Source organism: Asparagus officinalis, chromosome 8 (genome assembly GCF_001876935.1).
Source record: "Asparagus officinalis chromosome 8, Aspof.V1, whole genome shotgun sequence".
NCBI lineage: Eukaryota > Viridiplantae > Streptophyta > Magnoliopsida > Asparagales > Asparagaceae > Asparagus > Asparagus officinalis.
The window spans coordinates 119,527-138,313 of record NC_033801.1 but is presented as its reverse complement, the minus strand read 5'-3'; the positions used below and the strand labels follow the sequence as shown (position 1 = coordinate 138,313).

Sequence of the window (18,787 nt, the reverse complement as noted above, 5' to 3'; positions counted from 1 at the left end):
GCCGCCGCCCACGCCACCCAAAAAAAAAACAAAAAAAATCAAGCTCTGAAGTATCTTTTTCGCTGCCTCAATCCATTTTCGTGATGGTCCACCGCAATCCTAGTTCTAATTGCCCTTTCATGTTGACATTCATCCATCTCAACATTCTAGTAGCAACATTTATTTTAAGGATAACTGGACAAGTTTCATACTTAACCAACATTTTCTGATGCAAAAGGCGGGGTACTATATAGCTGCCAAGAAAGTTCTTGTCCAAGTCGATATGCATATATGGTCACATTACACTTGAGAAGATCTAGTAGACTTGTAATATAATCATCCTTTGCAGTTTTACTGAATATTCTCCTGAATCAAACTGCAGTGTTGGATAATGATCCCTAAGTAAAGAGAAATCACTCCCAGGTGCTTGGCCAGTGGTATGAAAAACAACTCGTACCTTCTCATAATTGTGTCCATACATTATTATAAAAATATTATGAAAAATAATTATATATTTAATTATTTTGGTATATCAATTTGTTTATTGTTATATATTACATAATATTTTTATAATAATGTTATTTTATTATTATTATACTATTATTCATATAATATAATATTATTAATAATATCAATTACTTTTTATAAAAGGCAGAACCCAAAAGCTACAATAATCCCAATATTTTAATCATTTTTATTCAATTTTTTAAATATATAATTCATAAATTTGAAAATTGTAAGCAATCACTTCAATTTAATGGGTAAACTTGAAATTTGAATTTCAAATTTCAAAGCCCAAAGCCCAAACTTTGCCCATATAGAGATCAGAACCAAGCCATTCTCCTTTTCAAAAAAAAAAAAGGGAAAAGAACCAAGCCATTCTCTCTGCCGACGACCATTCACCTTCTCTTTCGAAAATGCTTTTGGGACCTCCGATCTTGCCAGCGACCTCCGAATTTCTATCTTCCATAGTCGATATCGAAAATCGCTGGTGGGCCATTCACTTTCCCTCTCTTATCTCGCTAGTGACCTCCAAGATTCGTCGTATTCCATCGTCTTCTAGGGTTTCAGGTCGGTGAGCTTTAGCACATTCTAGGCTTTCCCTCTCTTATCGACGCCTCGCTCTCTCCTCTTCCACTACATCGACAGCCTCCTACCAATGGAGTGCGCAGCTAAAGAAAGAGGAACCTCTTGCCTGCGAGGCACACCGAAGAGGTCTGCGGTCTCTGCGGTGTCGTCGCTTACTGTTCCAAATACCATCAGGTGTTTGTTTGCTCATAAACCTAGGCCAATAATTTATCATGCAGATTTACCAAATTTATTTTTAATTTTAATTTTTTGTTATTTGTTGTTTTTAGATGTTTCATTGGAGTGATCTTACATGCGAATGCTCGACGCTTGCACAACAAATGAAGCATGCTGATGATTTGAGTGATTTTCCCTTTAATTTTAATTTTAGGTTATTATTTTTGGTGAGGGGCTTTCGTTAGATATTAGATCCCTCAAATTAATCTCATATTAGTCCCTCAAATATATGAAATTGCTCATAAGTGCCTTAAAAAATCTACAGGTTCTACAAATTGATCCCACAATGACTAAAATATCATCACCTTATGTTTTCTTAGACACATAGGTTTATGAAAATGAGTTTTATTTGATTAGCCATCACGTAGGTTCATAAAAATTTAACAGAGTTGAAAGCCATGCTTTAGAGACTTATTTCGATATGAAAATGAGTTTTATTTGGTGAATTAGCCATCGCGTAGGTTTATGTCAAAAATTCTTTACATATTATCTCCAAAATCTGTTATTGCTCACATTTGTTCAAGGATGACAGCAGATATCATGAAAATTCATGGGTGATAATAGTCCAAATCAAGGTCCTATTTTCATCCTTACAAACTTATAGATTCAGTTGGACAATTAAATAGTTCACAGACGACCACTGATCGCTTAAGCACACAGCCATGCTAGCTACTCACATTGTCACCTGCTTTTAAAGTATTGTTCCCTACCAAAAGTAAATAGTGGGTGGGGATTCTTAGATACTCAGTGTCCAGAGAAGAAAGACATCCAAATAAAAGACATCTTTGAGTATGACTACAATAAGAATAGACTGATAATGCATTGTCAAAGACTATATTTTGATTACGAGAGAGTACAAAAACTTCGAATCAGTTCAGATATGTAAATTAAACTTGGTTGGCATTTGGTTGGTCAGTGATGGTTGACCTTTGGTTTCAGTTGATGTTTGGCCTTTGTTTCAATTGTGTGCATGCTTTCAACCTTGCTCTCGACCTTGGTTTCAGGCTTTCAGCTCTTCGGTTGGTTATGAATCTGGTTTCAGTTGTTGTGCTCTTCTTAACTGAGCTTTTCTTAACTGAGATCCAAGTTCTAAATTTCTTAAGTGCTGAGCTTTTCTTAACTGAGACATTTGGGTTGGAAATATCTGCATGGTTTGCTAGCAGTTTGTATTTACGACATGAATCTCTCTGTCCTAATTTACTTTCTAGGGAATTATTGATGGGTTTTTTATGGATTTATATGTGAGATTTTGGTGTAATTGCTTATGGGTTTCGCATGTAATAGCATCACAAAGAGATCCAAGTTTAATTTCTTATTGTGTTGTTGTCATTGTTGCCATCCTCATTGTGTTGCTTATTGTGTTGTTGTCATTATTGTCATCCTCATTGTTCATGACAGATTGATATGTTCCAACTGTATTCATATTGGATATGCAGTCATATTGGATTTAAAACTCATGTATTCATTTTTCATCTTCGGAATTGAAGTGAAAGAGGTATGCATATTTTGTGTTATGATGATGGACTATTTTGTAGATATGCGGCCAAAGTTTATAGCATCAATATATTGGTGAGACAATATATTACAGCCAACATTGCTATTATAAACTTCATGGCGAGGCAGATAATGAAAAATGGCCTTTTCTGAGCACATTTTCTCTAATTTCTTTTGAGCTTTAGGATAATGTCAATATCAAGAATGTGGAAATATTTGGCTTGCATCTAACACTATTAGATGAAAATGTAAGCAACAATATATTTAATTTAACATTAAGATTACTCTTCGTTGATCAGTTTGATTGAACAATAATACATATTTGATCATACTAATAATTTGATATTCAACTGCATAGGACACTCACTGTCAAGGGACAATCAAACATACTGAGATGTAAAGGTTCAGTTCATTGCTTAAAGAGGGAAAGATACATGTGATATCCCAGCTCTTTCAATTATAGGGCTACTTTTTCATATGTGATGTGCAAATCATTGAAATTGTGAAGGAGCTAGATTAGCGTTATGTTGGTTTGTTTATTAGTATCATTTGTTTACTTATAAATGATTAGAGTCATTTATTTTCTTAGTATTAGAGAAAATAATTTTCAATTGTAGGTCAGTTCTAATAAATAATTTTCATTTGTTATCGAGTATTAGATATTTAATAATATTTCATCAAAGTATGCATTGCTTTCTGATATTTTTTTCCATTTTATATTTAGTTGACTTATTGTCTTTTTTTTATCAATTGTAGGTTGAAGATTCCTTGATCCTAACAAAACTCAATGTATCCCCTCTCCCTCTTTAATCTCTTCTCAAGCCTATTATTCTTCTTTATTATGAAATTGTTTCCATTATTTGCATAATTGCATTTGTTAACAACTATCTATGTAACTGATAACTTATTTATTATACATGCAGGAATACTCACAGTGAGAATAACTTGCAATTATTGATTGCATCTATCTCTTTCTCTGATACTCAACCAGAAACAGTAAAGGCTTCAAAAACACCACTTTATGAAGTTCTATTGCATATTAACATTGGTGAGTTATCTATTTAATAAATAATAATACCATCTTCTGCAATTATAGTACTACTTTTTCATATGCAATGTGCAAATCAACTGAGTTGTGAAGGAAGTAAATCAGCGTCATGTTGGATGTGAGATTGTGCAAAAACAAAAAAAAAAAAACAATCAACTTCAGGACAAATCTGGTGCAAATCATGTAATAGGGAAGTATTGGCTCAAATCAAGTACACATTCATATGCATATTTCATAGTCATAAACTCATAATTACAAAGCACATGCAATATTATTTTCAATCATTACCAAGTTTATAATTACATAAATCAGGTACAAAGCTATAAAGTGAATTATAGTTCAGCAATTACGGCGTTTCTACTCTTCAATGAAGAAGCTGAAAATCTGATAAAATACCACATAAATAAACATGCTAGATGCCCATGTAAACTCATAGATTTATAAAGCATTATCACGAGCAAATTTGTACCATGTACAAAATATGTCAGAATCTTACTTTCTTATGTATCCTACTTTATTTCATCATTTCATTGTGCAGCTTATTCAAATAGGTTATGTTTATGATGATGAGACATTTGAAAGATATCCAAACACTTTTTAATTAGGTATTCAGATTGAAAAAGGTCAGGTGTATTATTCTTCAGTTACCTATCTCCGCTCTTTTTGCTAAAATTATCGAACGTACTCTATCTATGTGAAAGGATCACTTTATGCAATATTTGATTTTTAAAGCATTTGACCAAGCCTTAAGTTGAATTCACAGTTTATAATGTGATTTGAATTTATTGTTTGATGATTTATTATCTTCCTTCTATATAAGTATTGTTAGTACTTTTTGATTAACCTATTATATTTATTGTTGATTCTACAATTTATAATGTAATATGATTTATTGTACATTTGCACGAAATATAATTGCTTCACGAATTTTTTGATTAACCTATTATATTTGTTTGTTGGATTTGAAGCTATACTTTCATTCTTGAAATCAAGAAAATTGTCATGACACTGGGTGACTTAAACAACTATTAATCAATGAGATCTATAATTCTTTCGATGGTGTATTTCGAGGGTTAACAATATTATTATCTATGCTAAAATTTCGATGGTTGAACGTAATCTTAGTATTAATAGAACCCAAGCTTAGGCTAGCCCGTGCTTGGCACGGGCCATAATACTAGTTAATATTATGTTAGTACTAGTATATTATTAATAAATTAATATATTATACATATTTTAATATTATATCATATATTATAGTTTTTAATAAGTTAAGAGTTTATTAATAGTACTTTAATAATATATTAATAATTTATGATATAAATTTTATTATATTATGAATATATTATTTTTACATTATTTGTTAGCAATAAATTATTTATTATTTTACTTTATAATAGATTATATTATTTGTTATATAATATATTAATATTTTATATATTATAATAAATTTACTATACAATATATTGTTATAATATTATTATTATACTGTTATTTTATTATTAAATATGTTACTATTATATAATATTTTATACTTATTAATTTAATACAATTTATTTATTAAAAGTTAATAATATTATAGCGATTACACTATTGTATAGTATATTATTATATCATTATTATATTATTATTTACTATCTGTAGGCTGTCTAAAAAAATCACAATAGATAGCTGATCTTCATCAAGCCCCGACGATGGAAGTTACAATCAGACGACTTTCTAATCACTGTATCTGCAATTCTGCAACCGCTATAAACACGGCCTCATTTCTGAAATGATTAATCTTGATGGCTGCGACAACAGCATGACTAATATTATATTAGCAACTATTAGAGATGCTGATGAGCAGTGTAATGATTTTAGAAATAAAGGGTTGGACTTAGTTGGTGAGTTGTTTGGTAGAGAGCTGTGGGCAAATATTCATCTAAAAATCACTATGGATGTTTGATTCCAGTCAAGTTCCAACAATGGAAGCTACAATCAAATAGTTTTCATGCCGACGAACGAAAGCTGCAAATAGAGGACTTTTCACATAGATCGAGAAGAGTTACAATTCAACAACACTTCCGACAACTGATGAAAACTCTATTCAGCAGTCTCCACAATCTACAGTGAAAGTTACAATCTGACGACTTTCACATTCCACAACAGCTAAAGCTAGGATTACTGAACAACGGTCCTTGCAACGCTCTGTAGAAGAGGTTACAGATCAACTAATCCCTTCTAAAACGCGAAAGTCACCCCCGCGTCACAATTTTGGAAATGCAGGCAACCCCGCGTTTCCAAGCTATAACAAGCCAAACGCGAGCGACCCTCGCGTTCATTGGTGTTCAGCCAACACCCAACCCCGCGTTTCCAAGCTATAACAAACCAAACGCGAGCGACCCTCGCGTTCATTGGTGTTCAGCCAACACCGTTTCCAAGCTATAACAAACCAAACGCGAGCGACCCTCGCGTTCATTGGTGTTCAGCCAACACCCAACTTCACGTCTCAATTCTAAGAGGCGACGTTGGGTTCTGAACGCCAGATTGGGCGTTTGACTCGTTCGAATACGAGTCGAACGGTTTCAAAACTGTTTCCCCACGATCTGAGGGAATCACGCCCACTTAGGAGCGGATTTAGACCGTACAGGTTGGAGATTTGTCAGTTCTAAAACAGATAAGGGCTGGCGGCTGGCTCTTTGAAAAACAGAAGAGTTAGCAAAGATCGGATTTGGAAGATCTCAACCACTCAGGTTTGGCGATTCAATAGCAGCAGCGAAATCCTTGGAGATAGGATTTTTGAATCAAGTCCAGAAGATCAAAACCGAAGAGATTCTTCAACAACAGAATATTTGCTTGGTCATTAACCGAATTTTCGGTTCTAACAACTCTATTCACAGAGTTCTAACTCGTTCAGAGTTCTTAAACTCGTACAAGAGTTACTCATAAAACTTTCCACAGAAGTTCATCGTTCCCACGAGATAAAAGACGGTCGGATCGTCAACGGAGAGCAAATTCGACGCGAACAATCGAAGGAGGCACTCCATCGCTACCTTGAAGAACCCAGTTTTAAACAAAGGGGAGAATCAAACTCATTCTCCTCTCTTTTGTAATCGAATTGTAATCGGAATTAAAGAAATACAAGTCATTTTTTTTTTGATCTTTTCATTGTAATTTTTCCAACAAACAAAAGATGGCGACTCCGCTGGGGACTAGCTTTTCCGATGAAGAAGTGGTGGCGCAGTCCGACGTCCACCTCATGGGAACGACTGTAGAAACTCTCGTCGTAGAGTTTGATCAGGCAAAGTACGAGGAAGCATTATCCTCTGGATCGCTTAGCCCTAAGGCTAAACGCGATGTCCGCAAGATCTCCAAGGAGATCAGTTCTGTTGTTGAAACGCCGAAGAAAGCCCTCTCCTTCGGCCAGGAGCTTAAACTAGCTTTGATGGTTGAAAAGCCCACATCCGCGTCAGCATGACGTGCTTCAGGCCACAAACGGCCTATAGAGGAGACGAGCTCCGTAAACGTCAACGACGCTGCTGCTAAGGCTTTGAAACAAGCCAAGAAGAACGCCGCTCGCAGACGGAGAAGATCCATACGACGAGCACACTTGCGTGAAAGCCGAATGTTGGCCCAACGCGAAGATCGCGTTTCTGAAATTTTGCCTGAGCCTAGCGTTCCAAAAACAGAACGTTCGCTTCGTGGCAATGAGCCCGACTACGAGCCTCGGCTGATACAGCTAAAACGCGACCCTGAATGGCGCGTTGTTCCTTCAAGACGCAGCCCTCAGAAGGAAGCTGCCAAAGACAAACGCGGCTCTCACGATCGCGTTCAAAAAGAACATGACTCTCAAAAGTCTGTTCCACCAACTAAACACGACCCTCAGCGGCGCGTTCAACCAAAACATGACCCTCAGGGGTCTGTTTCATCATTTAAACGTAGGCCTCGGCCTAATGTTTACAAAACTAAACGCGACCCTCGCGTTATTCTTCAAGAACGCGACCCTAGCGTTGTTCTTCAAGAACGCGATCTTCAAGAGGTCCGCCAGGTTCAGAAAAGTCAGCGTGGTTTCAAGATTCACGTTCGACAAGAACCAATTTCACCCACCCAAGGGCAGGGGGTTCCATCTCCGCCTCCACACCCGGGGAAAGTTTTCTCCCAAGTTCCTGATTTGCGGGAATTATTGTCGAGAGAAAAACCAACAGTACAAGCAGCTCACTCATGCCAATGTGAGAGACTTATATCGGCAGTCTTGTCAGAATGCCATTGTTGTGCATCCACACCTCGGCAGTCTGTGTTCGACAGGTTGACGAATGTCGTTAGGCCTGCCAAACGACAACGCCGATACAAAAAGAAGTCAGCTGAAGCGGAATACCCTCAGGTCACTATCAATATGATTGGCCGAAGGAAAACTTCGCATACCGATTCGGATGAATCACAAAAAAGTCATTCCCCGACTGTTCGGGAAATTTGTGACGAATTCGAAGGAGTATACCGGCGTACTCGGACTCAGACAGGAGCTATCCGTCCAGTTAACTATCAAAAGTTAGCCAAAGACATTACAACAAGTGATGAACATTCGGCAATAGCCGAATCTCAATCTTCAAGCTCTGTCGGAGCGCGAGAGGTTTCTGCTTACATGGCAGGAAACCCCGAAGACATAGCCAAGAGAGTTGACGAACATCACGTCATGCTCTAAACGCAACAGGAGACACTTCTCCAATTAAAGGACATGTTGGCCCAGCTCCTCGCTGAGAAAAGCCAAAAACCCGAGTCTTCCCGGAGGACTATGTCAAAGGGAAAGCAGAAGGCGCACGAACATTCAGATCGTGAGACTCATAACTTGGAATCTTCTTTAGAAAATGAGAAGGAGATGGAAAAAGAGCTGCATCCCCAGTCCGCTAAAGTGGATGAACTGGAGGCTCGCCTCAATGCAATCGCCAACAGAAGCGAGCTCTATGAAGGAGTAGTGCGGCCTTACCCTGCTGAGTGGGATACGGCTCCCTACCCACCAAAGTTTAAGGCCCCTACCTTGCAACCATTCGATGGCACAGGATCGCCGAATCAGCACATTTACTACTTCAAATCCCAAACTGGAGATGTGGTAACGAACGACGCCATCCTGACCAGGCTATTCATCGGTACCCTCAAGGGTGTCGTTTTCGAATGGTTCATGAAACTGTCTGCCGGATCTATCCAGAAATGGGTAGACTTGAAAAGGCTATTCTTGGCCAGGTTCTTCGAGGATGACACAGAGGTCTCAGTCCCGACTCTTCTCGCCACTAAGCAAAAGAAAGGAGAGTCCATCAAGACCTATGTGGAGAGATTCCGTAGCATGGCGTTGCGATGCCCGTCAGGTATGACCCAATCAACTTTGGTTGAAACTTGCAGGCACAACTTGCAGACCCAGCTCCTCGCTCAGATGGGGGTAGCGGAGTGTCGTTCCTGGAGACAACTAGTTTCACAAGGAGAACAAGCTGAAGAGATAGTGGCGCGAGTTAAAGCTGAAGAAGAGCCGCAACCCAAGCCGTAGCAGCAACGCAATCAGAACAACGCCCAGCGGTCTAAGGGAAAAGAGTACCACCGCCGAATAAGCAGGGCAAGGCGCCAAATCAACAAAGAGCATCCAAGCAGTATTCGTTTAAAGAGGAGCATGTAGATACCTTATTCCAATTGCTTCGAAAGAACAACAAGCTGCAGTTGCCTGAAGTCAGGAAGCCGGATGAAGCAGGGAAGGTGGATGACCCCAACTATTACCGTTATCACAGGTTCCTTGGACATCCTACCAGAAAATGTTATGTCTTCAAAGACATTTTACAGAACTTGGTAAATGCTAATGTACTCACTTTGAAACCCGAGCAGAAGACCGTATCCACCAATATGATAGCGGTCCGATTCGGTGACTTCCCTCCAGTAGTAACTGCAAATGGCGTTATTCCCATTCGTAAGGGAGAAATACATCTAAAGAATGCTGACTTGCATAGTCAGAAAGACAGGGGGTTGGTACCCCTCACCATCCCAAAAGGGGAAATCATGTGGGTCCACCCTGATCTACTAGGAGATCAACAATGGACGAACACCTCGTCCAAAAAGAAGGGAGGCAAGGTTAAGTCTTCCAATATGATTAGCCCCTCCATTATTAAAAATGATAATCACCTCAAACCTCTTACTGATTCAGAAGAGGAGAGGATCGTCCTGGCAGCATACCCAGGAGACAACCCTGGCACTCGGTCAGGAAAAGCTTACTTGAGGGATTACAACCAGAACACTCAAGAGCAGTGTTGTAAATAGCGGCCAATAGCGGGGCTATAGCAGCGCGAATAGCGGTCGCGGCCCTTCAGCGCTACGCGTAGGGGCTTCGCGGCTGGCTTAAGCGGGAAAATCCGCTATTCATTCGAATAGCGCGTAAAAACGGATTTTAGCGGGTTTTCGCGGTTAAAAGCGGATTTTTGTTGTTAAAAGCGGCTAAACCCGCTAAACCCGCTATCACACATATTATGATGCTATATTTCTTGAATTTCTTCATCGTTTTATTCATACAACAAGCTTATTAATTGTTATTTATTGATAATACAAGAAATTTACAACTAATTGAATTTTTAGATTTTTTATGAATTTTTTTTATTATTTAGGATATTTAAATATATTTAAATTTGACCGTTATTTGACTGTGTGCTATTTGTCGCGATTTCGCCGCAATAGCCCGATATAGCCTTAGCGGTACCTCGCCGCAACGCGCCGCCATCCGCTATCAGCAACCTTGCTCAAGAGGTTGAAGAACAGCCCCAAGACGCTGGGGGTTCTGTCCCGAAAAAGCCAGTTGATAAAGGAAAACAAAAGGAGCTCCGGTTCAACAAAAATCTCCACCAAGAATCTGGAGAATCAAGCGCTCCCTTCCAGTTCAACGTTATGGCACAGTTGACCAACATACCGGCCAGAATTACTCTATATGAACTTTTGAGGCTGTCCAAAACTACCAAGGAAGCTCTGATCGAAGCTTTAAGGAATACGGAGAGCTTCATCACCCAAGTCACTCCAATTCCCGAAGTTTCTGAAGATCAAACTTGTCGGCAATGTCTACAAACGGCAAGGAGTTTACCCTGCATATCGTTCACACAGGAAGACATGCAGGTCAAACACAAGCACTACAGACCGCTGTACTACACGGGGTATATCGGATCCTCCGAAATCAGTCATGTTCAGGTAGACCCAGGCTCAGCGCTCAGCATCATGCCTTATAGGGTCATGCAGGTCTTAGAAATTCCTATGCATCGACTGAACACTACTCAGACTGCCATCTTCGGGTTCAACGCTAATAGCACTCGGCCCCTAGGAAAGATCAAGCTCAGATGCCAGATCGGAGATCTTAAGTCTGAAGTGAATTGTTACATCATAGATGCGGACACGTCCTACAATCTTTTATTAGGACGACCATGGATACATGCAAACCGTATTGTCCAATCTACACTGCATCAGGTCATGAAGTACGCCAACGACGAGGGGGAAGTCCGAACCTTAATTGCGGAAAAATACCCCTTCCGAGGAGCGGAAAACTTCCACACCAACTCCGTCTTCTATCTGGAATCCCAGGAGAAAGAAGATGTGGACAGCGGTAACGAAGCTGATATTGAACCAGATCATGATGAAGATTGTCCATGGGAGTTAAATTTCGATGTAATGGGTCAGGATAAGAGTAATAATAATGTACCGAGCGAGGGCGAGTGGTGCATTAATGAAGATTTTATTTTGGCGTACTTGTCTGATGTCTCCTCTAAAAATAAACAAATAGAGAATGATCTTAATGCAGGTACTAACTCATGGCACGTACTGTGCACAGAGGCATCGTTCACCTTGCCAATTCAGTCATCCTTCGCTTCAGATGAAGAAGTAGAAGATGCACAGAAGGCTTTCTTCAAAGTCCCATCCAAAAGGAAAGGGCAAAGGCCGATTCATTTTGGTAAAGTCAAACCCGAACCACTCAAATGAGAAAGTTCAGAGGAAGATGACGGAGTTCCCCAATTCCATTATCACGAACCCAATTCTATACATTTAATGAAACGAATGGGGTATAACTTTAATGAGAAACATGGTTTGAACTTCGGAAAAGGAAGACGAACACCGATCCGAATGTCTCTCATTCCTGAAGGAAAACCTCCGGACTACTATCAAAAAACCGGAAGGGGTGTGGGTTACGTCATAACTCCCCCTGCCTCAGAAAACGAAATCAGTAACTATCTGCGTCAGAACCATTCATCCGAAACATCTTCTTGGGAATCTGACATCAGTGTCGGACCCTTCTTTGAAAATCTGACTGTGAACATGGTTTCAACTAGTCATCCAGATGAAGACGTAGGGGGTGATGAAGGATTAATCGAATCAATCAATGATCCTTGGATCAAACGCCTCAACATCTTGTGGGATATGTGCTTCGAACATCGTGAACCACCCACTGAAGATAAAGTGATCCAGGTCAACATGGGAGATGAATCTAACCCCAAGCATATCTTTATAACCGAAGACTTATCACCATCCGAAAAAGAGGACCTTATATCTCTCATCAGAGAATATATATAGATGTCTTCGCTTGGATTTATGAAGATATGTCTGGGCTTGACCCGAAGGTTGCCATGCACCGTCTTAACATCGATCCGGATGCAAAACCCGTTAAACAACAACAACGCAGGTTTCGTCTAGAGATCATGGAATCAATTGAGTCAGAAGTTAAAAAGCTTATAGACTCAGGTTTCGTTAGGGAAGAACAACACCCGGACTGGGTGGCCAACATTGTCCCAGTGCCCAAGAAAAACGGTAAGGTCCGTATATGCATCGACTTACGTGACTTTAACGCAGCCTGTCCAAAGGACGAGTTCCCGCTTCCTATCACAGATGTTATGATCGACAACACCTGCGGATATGAAAGGATGTCTTTTATGGATGGATTCTCCGGATACAATCAGATCAAGATGCACCCGGAAGATGAAAAACACACTACTTTTAGAACACCACTGGGGGTGTATTGCTACACAGTGATGCCCTTCAGTCTGAAAAACGCAGGTGCAACTTATCAACGTGCGATGAACACGATCTTTCACGAACACCTACGAAAGAAGATCGAGTGCTACGTTGATGATATAGCAGTAAAGAGCCAATGTAAAGGAAGACAATGTTCGAGATCATGCGAGCACATCAGCTGAAGAACCCGACAAAATCGTTTCTCGGAGTATCAAGCGGAAAATTCCTGGGACTTATTGTTACCTCCAAGGGAATTTCTCTGGATCCGGAAAAGGTGCGTGCTATCCAAGACATGCCGCCTCCGAAGAATCTCAAAGAGCTCAGAGGATTGCAAGGCAGACTGGCCTACATTCGAAGATTTATATCGAATCTTTCAGGGCGTTGCCAACCTTTTTCTAAGCTCATGAAGAAAGGAGCATCCTTTGTCTGGGATGGAGTGTCAGAAAGCATTCAAGGAGATTAAGAGATACCTCACTCAACCGCCAGTTCTCGTGGCCCCGATATCAGGAAAACCATTCCTGTTGTACGTGAGAGTCATGGGCCATTCTCTTGGGGCTTTGTTAGCCCAGAACAACGATCAAGGTCAAGAGCAAGCCATCTATTACCTGAGCAGGACTATGATGGGAGCTGAACACCGATATAATCCGGTCGAAAAGAATGTCTCGCCTTGGTATTCGCAATTCAAAAGATGCGACATTACCTAGTTGGACAAACCATTCAGGTCATCTCTAAGGTGAATCCCTTGAGAGTTCTGATGACGAAACCATCATCTCTAAATTGCCGACTTGCAAAGTGGGTCATTCTCTTGTCACAATACGACATGCAATTCATGCCTCAAAAGGCGGTCAAAGGTCAAGCACTGGCAGACTACTTAGCCGACCACCCAGTATCGGGAACGTCTAAGTTGTATGAAGAATTACCTCTTGCGTCACCCAGGAAGCTACGCAAATGTGGAAGTTATTCTTCGACGGCGCGTCTAGAGCCAACCCTCATGGAACAATCACCGCAGGAGTAGGAGTAGTATTAATCTCTCCAAACGGTCACGTAATCCCAATGGGGTTTTCCCTAATCGAACCTTGCACCAACAATGTAGCCGAATATAATGCTCTGCTATTAGGAATGCAATTTGCTGAAGAACTTAATATCCAGCACCTCGAGGCCTACGGTGACTCTCAGCTCATCGTTAATCAAGTCCGAGGGGAATACGAAGTACGTCATGAGGATTTGATCCCGTATTACTTCGCAGTGCTAGAGCAAGCTCAAAAGTTTGAAGGTTTCTTTATCGAATATGTACCACGAGCTCAGAATGCGTACGCAGATGCTTTAGCTTCCTTGGCAACTTCATTGGCATTGCCACCGGAGGCTGAAACAATGATTCCAGTCGCGGGACGGAAACTATACTTTTCTAAGATTCCTATGGAGGAAAGTCCAGACAAGACAACGACAGGGGAAGTCTGTACAACCTCTATAGAGTTCGAATCTAGGGATTGGAGATTCTCATATATCGATTACGTCATGTACGGAATTCTGCCCGATGACCCTAAGGAAGCGGCCTCTATCAAACGAAAGGCCCTCCGATTCTATTATGATGCAGTCTCTCAAGTCCTGTATCGTAAGTCACATGATGGAGTTTTGCTTCGATGCCTCTCTCGGAAGGAAGCAAGAGAGGCCCTCAAATAAGCTCACGACGGAATGTGTAGAGCTCATCAGCCCGGAACTAAATTAGGAGATCGCCTCCGACGAATCGGCTATTATTGGCCAAAGATGTTCTCAGATGCAGTGGATTACGCTAAACGTTGTCACGCATGCCAGATTCATGAGGACTTCATCCACCAAGCACCGGGGAATTTACACCCCACATCGGCGTCCTGGCCCTTCGAAATGTGGGGTATGGATATCGTGGGACCAATTTCCCCTCCGACATCCAAGGGACATCGGTTCATTCTAGCTGTGACCGACTATTTCTCCAAATCGGCGGAGGCAATCCCATTGAAAGAAGTCAAGACTTCAAATATAATCAAGTTTATCAAACATCATGTCATCTACCGCTTTGAAGTCCCGAGGCGAATAGTTCACGACAACGGGACACAATTCGTCAGCTTTGGGTTTCAGAGATTTTGTGAAATTCCGAATCCAAAGTGTCGCATCTACGGCGTATTACCCACCAGCAAATGGTCTTGCAGAGGCTTTCAACAAAACCATAGTGAAGCTTCTCAAAAAGTTTATTTCTAAGAGCCGACGCGATTGGGATGAAAGGCTCGGTGAATGTCTATTGGCTTACCGCACGACGGTGAGGACCCCTACAAGAGCTACGCCATTCTCTTTGGTATATGGCTGCGAGGATGTATTGCCATTGAAAATCCAGATCCCTTCTCTGAGAGTGGCTATTACCAAGGTTTTAAATGTCGCCCGATATATCCGACATGTCGGCCGACATATCGGTTTGAGGGCTTGACCGACACGACATGGACGTTTTCAACTCGTATGTCGGTTTTCATGGCCAAATCGGAAATATCAGGGTCATATCGGGCATATCAGCTTATTTTTTAGCTTTGAAAAATCGGTCAATATGGTACTTTTTTTTAGATCTGTTTTTTGTTATCGGGTTTGGGTTTAGTGATAAATACCCAAACTCGTTTGACCCATTCTCATGTTTAAGGGTTTCTTATGAACCCGATAGAAAGAATTTATTAACTCAAATCCATATATTACTTACTTTTTTATATGTTTAGTCTATAGAATTTATAAAGTATGCTTATATTGAATTTATGAATACTTAGATTACATTTAGGATATGATATTATACATATGCGTACTACCCGATATAGCAATCCGATATTTAGTCAATGTCCCCTGATATATCCCCGATTTCCGCTATCCGACATGGATTTTAGCCATCCGACATGAACCCGACATCCGACATTTAAAACCTTGGCTATTACAACTGGACTCACAGAAGAAGAAAAACATCAGCGACGTCTGCAAGAACTTGAAGCCTTAGCAGAAGAAGAAAAACATCAGCGACGTCTGCAAGAACTTGAAGCCTTAGACGACAAACGACTTCAAGCTCAGCAGCAGATTGAGCTAGACGACAAACGACTTCAAGCTCAGCAGCAGATTGAGCTATATCAAGCCCGTATTTCCAAAGCCTACAATAAAAAGGTCAAGGAACGGATTTTCAAGAAAGGCAACTTAGTTTTGACCAACAGACGACCCATGGTAATGACTCACAAAACCAAAGGGAAGTTTAATCCTAAATGGGAAGAGCCCTTCGTAATAGAATCAGTCTATTCGAACGGAGCATATCGTCTCATCAATCAAAAAGGAGACAGGCTCATGATGTCAGTTAATGGGAAGTTCCTTAAAAGATATTTCCCGTAGATCATGTAGCCCCCTAAACCCCAGCAAAATTAGACTGGGGGTTGCCTATTCATAGTATAATTCTATCTTGTATTTCGTCATGTTAACACTACACCTCTGACGATTGAAATTTTCTAGAATTATTCTAAATAATCAATAAAGAGAATTTCGATAGCATTTGCATTATTTTTCATTGTCCTGAATCAGATTTCAACAAAAGAGATGATGAAAGCCAAAATGATATCATTTTCATTCAATATTGTTAATCTGGATACAAAACGAAGATAATCGAAATGAAAATGATACAAACTTATTCCCTCCGCTAAAAGCAATTCAAATCCTACGCGTTGGGACCCTTCAGCCTAAAAGACTTGAGCTTAGACTTCAAAGCCAATATTTTCTCCTCACGAGCCTTTTTGACTTCCTCTGTTATCTTGTTTTTAAGCTCCTCTTCATTTGGTGCTGCTTCTGCAATCTCTCGCCTAATCTTATTGGCAGCCACAAGTTTATCGCAATACCCTTTGAAAAGCCCATCACAGTAAGTAGCTAACCCTTTGAAAACTTCCATATCACTAGCTAGCTGAGCATTTATCTGAGGTATCTCAACACCAGCACGAGTAAGTTCTGCTGCAGTATCCCGGAAACCTATGGCAAAATTGCCCATGTCCCCTTGGACCTGGAGATGTTCCTCACGCAGGTTGGCGATACGAGATTCTGTCTCAGACAGACTTTTCTGAAGAGCCTCTTGGTGTTGTGTTTTTAAAGCTTTGGCCTGAGAAAGAGCCTGATCCACTTCTGGCTCTTTGTCGTCGCGCTGCAGCATTGAAAGGAATTCCAATTCATATTCCAGAATAATGATGCTTTCGCGACAATTCTCGGTCCATATTGCACTCCCCTGGCTCCTAATCTTGGCGAGACATTCCAGCAGATGAGGTTCAAAATCCTTGAAACTCACGTCCCGAGACTAACGACGTCGATAGTCATTTGCATCCAGTACTCTAATTGTTCGATGAGCTTCCTCAAAGTCTCCGAGCTTGGGGGTGGAGCAGTCGGCGGATAAATAAAGCAATTCGCGTAATCAGTGCGAGCGAAGGTGTGCGCAGCTTCAGATGATAACTTTTCGGTCGTATTCGGCACTGAGCCTGAGGTAGTCGATTCCTGCTCATCTGTTGTCGTTTTAAGATCGGGAGGAGCAGCTTGAGGTGCGACAGCCTCTTTGTTCTCGGGAAGTCCAACAGGTGCAGATTTCATCGCGTCCCCCATCAATTTAGCCCTCTTGGAGTTCTTGGCGGGGACAGCATTTCTCTTGCGAGTTCGCCTGTCATATTCACCTTCTTCTGCTGCAGTAAGGGCCTTCTTCCCCGATCTCAAAGAACGAAGTTCAGGAGTAGGGGTCTCTACAGGAATTCCCTCAGCTACCTTATCTTCAGGAGAATCCGCAGTTGGCAACACTTCTTCAGTCCCTGCATGAACCTCTTCCCTAGAAGGCTCAATGGTAGGCAACTCCTGTGAGGCTTCAACTGTTCCGGCCGCCTCTTGTTCACAGGAAAGATACTCCTCTATTCTTGGTAAACGACTCTTGGTAGAACGACTTCTCGATTTATACAATTCCCGTATCTCGCTTATGCATGAAGTATGAATATCATATTCTGGGATTCGAGCAACTTCATCAAACCAGTTGCGAAAGTCCGCAACGGTAGAACAACCAGGCGGTGAATTGGGTAAGGTAAAGTGTGCATGAGTCCCTCCGGCAGAGAAGAAGAACCACGCACGAGCCCCTTCGTACAGATTCCCGATTTGGGCCAATGCCGGATTAGGATTACCGACATAAAATTGATCATATCCGAATTGTCTGGCGAATCTAGAAGGTGTGTAAGGCTCAATGATACACTTCTCCCTCAAGCGGTACACCAGATAGCCTAATCTGATCATGAGAAGCCATCTGAAAGTGCCCTCCTCTAATGAAGACGAACCCTCAAAAAGAATGTCTGAAAAGCTGGCATTCTCTTCATCAGCTCCGTCAAAATTAGGGGCACAACAGAAAATTTTATAATTGTCTCCCCGAGACAAAAGCTGTCGAGCCCTGACTATATAAGAATTAGTCCACGTGGCCGACTCCAACCTCTGTACAAAGGGAACATAAGCATCATCGCCCTCAGATACTCCCGTCATCAATGAAAGGCAATGCAATACGAACCAGGCCACCAAATACGTATACGGCATTGGTACACGTGGTGGAGAAGCCTTCTTAACCTTCTTCCCGACAACCTTAACGCCCGGGGCTCCGAGAAGTTCGGAGGTCAACATCCGTAAGCCACTCTGCATGCAGCTTACCATAGCAGTGAGAAGACTCACAGGTCTCCCATGCGCTAGCAAAACAGCTGGGTATACAACCTCAGCTAATATTGTCTCTACTGGTTTTGACGGTACTACGCACCGTTTCAACCAAATCATGAAGAAGCCTGCAAGAAGAGCCGTGTCAGAAATAGGAACTGTGGCTTGGTGATGGAAACTCTCAAAGTCAACACCAGCCTCAAAGTCATCCTCTACAAGCTCTGTCTTGTAAGTAGCGTTGGAAGCTTTAATTCGAGTTTTAGCATCCTTAAG

The 18,787-nt window shown here is 41.0% G+C and overlaps 1 protein-coding gene across 1 annotated transcript in view; it reads right to left on the bottom strand.

Annotated features, from left to right (window-relative positions):
- LOC109851563 (SH3 domain-containing protein 2) overlaps positions 1–18,787 on the bottom strand; it is a 37,135-nt gene that overhangs the window by 5,830 nt on the left and 12,518 nt on the right. The gene's annotated exons all lie outside the window — the stretch shown is intronic.